This window comes from Eleutherodactylus coqui, chromosome 5 (genome assembly GCF_035609145.1).
Source record: "Eleutherodactylus coqui strain aEleCoq1 chromosome 5, aEleCoq1.hap1, whole genome shotgun sequence".
Taxonomy (NCBI): Eukaryota; Metazoa; Chordata; class Amphibia; order Anura; family Eleutherodactylidae; genus Eleutherodactylus; species Eleutherodactylus coqui.
The window spans coordinates 55,105,536-55,111,764 of NC_089841.1; positions in this window are offsets into that span (position 1 = coordinate 55,105,536).

A 6,229-nucleotide genomic window follows, 5' to 3' on the forward strand; every position below is an offset into this window, starting at 1 on the left:
TACCATCTGCTTTAGTGTGCGAGGTTGAGTGGTAAGTGTGTTTATCATCTGTCAGTTACCATTTTGTGTATTGGGTTTGTCTGTACTTGTCCTGGTCCGTGTACCACCTATTCTAGGAGAGCCAGGGCTAAGGTTCCAGCAGGTAGCCGCCTTTATCTAATCGAACGCTCCGCTTGTAGGTAGGGCCTAGTCATCTTCCCTGCAGCATAGGGTCAATTTCCCTATCCTGGGGTCCCTAACCCATGTCTTTGGGTCACATTTGTGTGGGCCTGTTGCTTAGTTGCCCACACGAATGTAACACTGGGTTTAGACTGCTGCTATGATGTCTCCATACACTGCACACATAGAGAAGAAAAGCTGTTGCTCCCCTATCTCTGAGCTGGTGGGTGTAGACTGCTACTATGTTGTTTCCATACCCTGCACACCTAGGGGAACAGGATCTCTTCTCTATCTCTGAGCTGGTGGGTGTAGACTGCTACTATGTTGTCTCCATACACTGCACACATAGGAGAGCAGGATCTCTTCTCTCTCTCTGAGCTGGCCTTCTGGTCACCAGCCGGGGTGTCAACCCAACACTTGCACCTGATTCCCCAGCATGCTGTAGGCACACAGTGACCGAGATGCATGGCAAACATTTATATGTATGGGGGAGCCAAGGTAAACAGCTGTCGGAAAAGTGATAGATCATCTGACAGTTGTTGAAAGTGTATGGCCACCATTACTATTCGACCAGAGAGTGTGCTAGTTACCTTGCAGTCCTATGCAAAACCACAGCTAAACAAATGATGTTTCTACCAAATAACAAACTCATCACTGTTCTAACTGAACTCTGTAATGCATGCAAAATACTGCAATTTAGTTCAACCAAAGGAATTACAGTTGGGTTTTACTTTATAAATGGTTTGCTCAGTGGTAGGGGGTTGAAAGGTAGCAGACACACTTTGGTGCACATGGTACAGTAGGTGCCGTACTATCAATTTGCATTGGGGCCCTGGAGAATGCCAAATTTCTGACCCTTGTATTATGTGTATAACAAAGGGCAGAAGTGATTCCCAGGATTTGTCTAGACTCCGCATTGCCATGTCAGCATCTTTTCTGATATGTATTCCAACATAAATCAGTCACTTGGGTATTATCAGCTATCAGGCTTGCAGCTACTGTGCACATTGTTAACCTTTTTAGCAGGGTAACATCACACTAAGATTCTTCCACAAAACACCATCAAAGTCAAAGGAGGCATGAATCGCTTTAACGGCCACCTGCTATGTGTTTATGGACTCCTTGGGTGCCATAAAAATGACTCTGAAATAGTAGCTGCAGTGATGCTGCCTCTATCTATCTATCTATCTATCTATCTATCTATCTATCTATCTATCTATCTATCTATCTATCTATCTATCTATCTATCTATCTATCTATCTATCTATCTATCTATCTATCTATCTTATCTATCTGCCCAGCCGATAAGTTCATGAAGGCGCCGGTAATATTTTACTGGCAATATAAATTGCTGGTAAAAAATAATGACGGTGCCATAGCTGGGTGGCAACCTTCCCAAACCTCCAGCAAAACTATTTTTCCTACTCACACAAGACTCTGTTTTTCCTTGGAAGCCACACGTTCTGTATAGAGCATAACCTGACTCCTCCCTAGTCTCCTGCGCTCAGTACAGTATGTTGGAGCACAGGAGACAGGGAGGTTGACTTGGGTTATGCTCTATACAGCGCATGTGGCGTCCAAGAACAGACACTGTCCTATGTGAGTAGGAAATATTGTTGTAGTGGTAGCTGGATTATCCGGAGTAGGGACTGTGGAGTACAGGGGACAATGTGGGCACTTAGTTCGGCCAAAGAAGTGGCACTGTTAAGAAGTAAGGATACTGAGTGGGGCCACAGAGGGGGGTGCAATTACTAATTGATGCCACAAAGGGGGAGTTATTACTAAGTGGAGTCACTAAAGGGGGCACTATTACTAAATAGGGCCACTAAAGGGATGCACTATTACCTACTGGAGCCACAGAGAGAAGTGCTAATAGTAGGTGGGGCCACAAAGGAGGCCATATTACTAAGTGAAGCCACAGAATGCGCTATTACTTAGTGGGGCCAGAGGGGGTGTACTATTCCTTTTCAAGGCCACAGAGGAGACAATTTTTGGGGACACTAGTAGTATGAGAGAACACTAAGAGGAGTTATAGGGATAGTAGAAGGATGGGGAGAGTCTACAGAGAGGAGTCATAACCTCTCCGCAGCTGCCAGGGCTCAGGCGCATCCCACTGGGTTTTCTCAACTGCACTGCTCTGAAGTGCTTTCAACAGGCAGGGATTTAAAATCCCTGCCTGTTGAAAGGGCTGCCTCTGATTGGCTGAGCACTGTGACCAATCAGAGGCAGCTCTCAGCTGTCATTCAATAGCTGAGGGCTGCCTCTGATTGGTCACAGTGCTCAGCCAATCAGAGGCAGCCCTTTCAGCAGGCGGGGATTTGAAATTCCTGCCTGCTGAAAGCACTTCAGAGCAGTGCAGGGAGAAGACCCGGCTGGATGCGCATGAGCACTGGCAACTGCGGAGAGGTGAGTATATATATATATTTTGTTTACACATTTTAGGGATGATTTTTCAGAGAAGAGCTTATATTTAAAGCCCTTCCCTGAAAATCACTGCAGGGATTTCCGGAAGCCCATTGCTTTCTACGGAGCTGGCCATAGTGCCGGCTTCATTGAATTCAATTCAATGGGATAGCACTGTGGTCCTCTGCCACAGCTCCACTTAAGCACACTGAGTAATCCCACACACAGAAGAAGAAAGTGAACCCTTGAATAAGCATTATGAAACATCCAGGTAGTCTTGAACAAACTTGAGATGGGCTGCAATGTTCTTTCTGGACAGTAGCAACTTCCTTTGTAGTGTACTACCATAAACATCATTCATGGTCGTGGTTTTTCTAGGAGTAGACACATGAACAGAACTTTATGCAGTCTATAGAGTCTTGTGTAAATCTTTGCTGTTATCCTTGTGTTCTGTCTTATCTGTTCACAATTGCCTGTTGTGCTCTAGGAGTGATCTTACCAGGATGCCTGCTTTTAGGCAGAGTAGAAAAGTCATGCATTTTCTCCATATGTAAATGTCTAACCATGGATTAATAAACACATAGATCCTTAGTAATGCTTATTTAGGTTTTTCCAGCTTCATGCATCTGTATAACGGATGTCTTCTGAAAGTTTTTTTGCATCAAAGTGTGGTTTACACTAACCAATCTTTCTTGAGAAAAACAGATTTGTCACTAACCAGATTTTTGGTGCCTTTATTTAATGTGCAAAGCACCTGCAAAACCTGAATTTCCAATTTTATCTCTGTAATTGAAGCACCTTCCCCATTAGCTCTTGGAAAAGTCACTAATAGTGATGAGTGAACTTTTGAAAAGATCATTTTGGCCAGTTCGCTGAATTTCAACAAGAAGTTTGGTTCGGCTTGAGTTAGTTCAAGCCAAACTGGAACTAAAACCAGTATATGGTACTCTCTGAGAGCCAAAAAAGTCATGTGTAAAACTTTTAGGTCCCCTCGGAATGTATATAAGCAATTTTTAGATGCTTTTAGGGCAAAGTTAATGTAGAAAATAAGAAGGAAGAACAAGGATAAAGAAGATTAACCCTTTGCAATCCAATTTTTGATTCAGGGGTTCCTAGGGGGCTTTTTTCTTTCTGCCATTATACAATGACGCCATCTGCTGGCTAGAGCCCGTACTGCAGTATGGGTCATGCTGGAGAGGCCCCCGACAACAGAGCAGCCAGTAATATACAGTAAAAATACCCTGCCGGACGTCTTCTGACATTGAAGCTGCACAGCCTTCAATCAGAATGTCTTCAGACGTCAGACAGTGGATTGGAAAGGGTTAAAAGGAAGAAAAAGAGCAAAAAGAGGAAAAAGAAAAAGGAAGAGGAAGAAGAAGGAAAAGCCAGGAAAAAGAAGTTAAAAGAAGGAGAAGGAAGAAGAATGAAAAGAGGGGAAAAGGAAGGAAAATTCTTCTTTTTCCTCCTTTTTCTTCTTTTTTTAGAATGCTTGGCCAAGATAAACGGCTTGAGGTTTGGACTCTTGCTGAACCGAACGTTTAGCAAAGTTTTACTTAAAGCAGTTTTGGTTCTCTCAATACTAGTCATTCACACAGAGGTTCACTTTTTCTCCTTGCACTGTGGATGTTACTCAATGTGCTCCACAAAAGCCATGAACAGTGTAACTGCCTGTGTGTTATGAGTTGCACTGTGTTTCCCTATAATTGTGACTTTCTCTAGATAGCAGTCAGACCACATTCTATAAGTAACCAATGCAGAAATCCACGTCATTGTAAAAGGGTTCACTTAGTTATTCTTACCACTGTATATATGTTTCTTCTATGACCAATCTATAAATACTGTATATAGCATAATCAACTCATAACTACAGTAAGATTACTATTACCAAAGGTTAATTAATCAGATGGCCCTAACGGAGCAGAACGGATTGTCATATCCTTGTACAATAAGTTCCAGGTGACAATAAGGTTTCTATGAATACGGCACTCCATGCAGCAAGTGACATTTTATTCCTTCAACAGTTCCCGGCTTCAAAGAATTAATGATCCCTTCCGCTATGACATTTTACATACACCAGATTTAAAGGCAGTCATGCAGCAGAATGAAAGGATTAAATGCCCGCTTTAATGAAGTTCATTATGAAGAGCCTGGCAGGGGTCAACATGCCAAGATCAGTAGCAAACACTTGAATCCTTAAGGGCTGAATTTTTGTACCTTACCTTCTAACTGAGAAGAGGTTGATGAAATCTTGTGATGCCCACTCGTACCTTTAATGTCTCCCCTTGATCTATTTTTATCTGTTTGCCAAGTAAATGTAACTGACACTAGTAGCATGCGCGCTCTCGGAGTGTAAGCTTACACACTGCACTTCATTTCAGCATTAGGAAAATTTCACTATGATAAGTAATAAATATCCTGGAGCTCGGCCAAAAATAGCGTAAATATTTCACGGCTGGGCACAAAGGGGGCATGGATTCACCCAATAACTTCATTGCGGCACATCGGAAGCAGATGTTTTATATGTGACATGACAGAAGAATCATTTGTGTTACAAGATTATATACGCTGAATGGCCACATCATGGCTGGGTTCACACAGGGCGGTTTTGCCGCGGTTTTTCCATTGCGGTCTTGCCGCAGAAGAACTGCTTCTGTGGCAAAACCGCTTCAAAGGTTAATTTTGGCTTGCGGAAAAATCCACAAGCGTTTTTTTCCGCAGCACTTTTTTACTTTTGCAGCGGATTTTGCTGCGTCCATAGAGGTCTATGGACAAAAAAGCGCTGCGGAAAAGACAGAAGAATGGACATGCTGCGGTTTGAAAAACCGCACCGCAGTTGCATTTCCGCACTGCGGCAGTGCGGAAAAAATCCGTCCTGTGAGAACAGCTTTTTGCCCAAACACATTTGCACTGCAAACGAGCGGTTTTGCTGTGAAGTGCGGATATGCAACAGCAAACCGCGGCAAAACCGCAGCAAATCCACCCTGTGTGAACCCAGCCTATTAGTGACCCCCATCTAGTAGCACGTTGAACCTCCTTTGGACTTCTGAAATGCAGCAGTTCATCATGGTGTAGATTCCACTAGGTGTTGGAGTCGTTCTGTAGAATATCGGCCCCTGCGGACAGGAAGCTTCTTGTGGTTGTTGCAAACTAGATGGAGGTGCTGACATATTCTGATCAGCTGACAGGAAGGGGTCATAGATTCATGCTGCATGTGCCAAATTCTGAATCTCCCATCAGCACGGTGCAACAGAAATCTGAATTCATCTGACCAGGTGATGTTTTTTCACTGCTCAGTGATACACATTTATCGTTTTTTTGCCCACTTTCTGTTGCCTTTAGACACAATGATGCTGGAACTGGTCACCTGCTATTATAGTTTATCTTTGATAAAGAACAAATAATTGTGCACTTGGACATGTTAGTTGGAGCACTAGTATTGTTTTCTGCTGTATTTTCGTTGACTATGCAGTGCCCGTTGGTCAGAACAATTCTTGACATCCTCCTCTTTCCCCTTTTGATGAAGAGTTATTTACATCCACAGGATCCCCTTTCATTTCCTTCTCATATACTCTCCATAATGTTGCACGAGAAAACCTCACATGGTTGGCAGTGACATCCTGGCCCCGGGTAGTTCAGTACTGATGACCAGGCTTCGTTGGAAGTCACT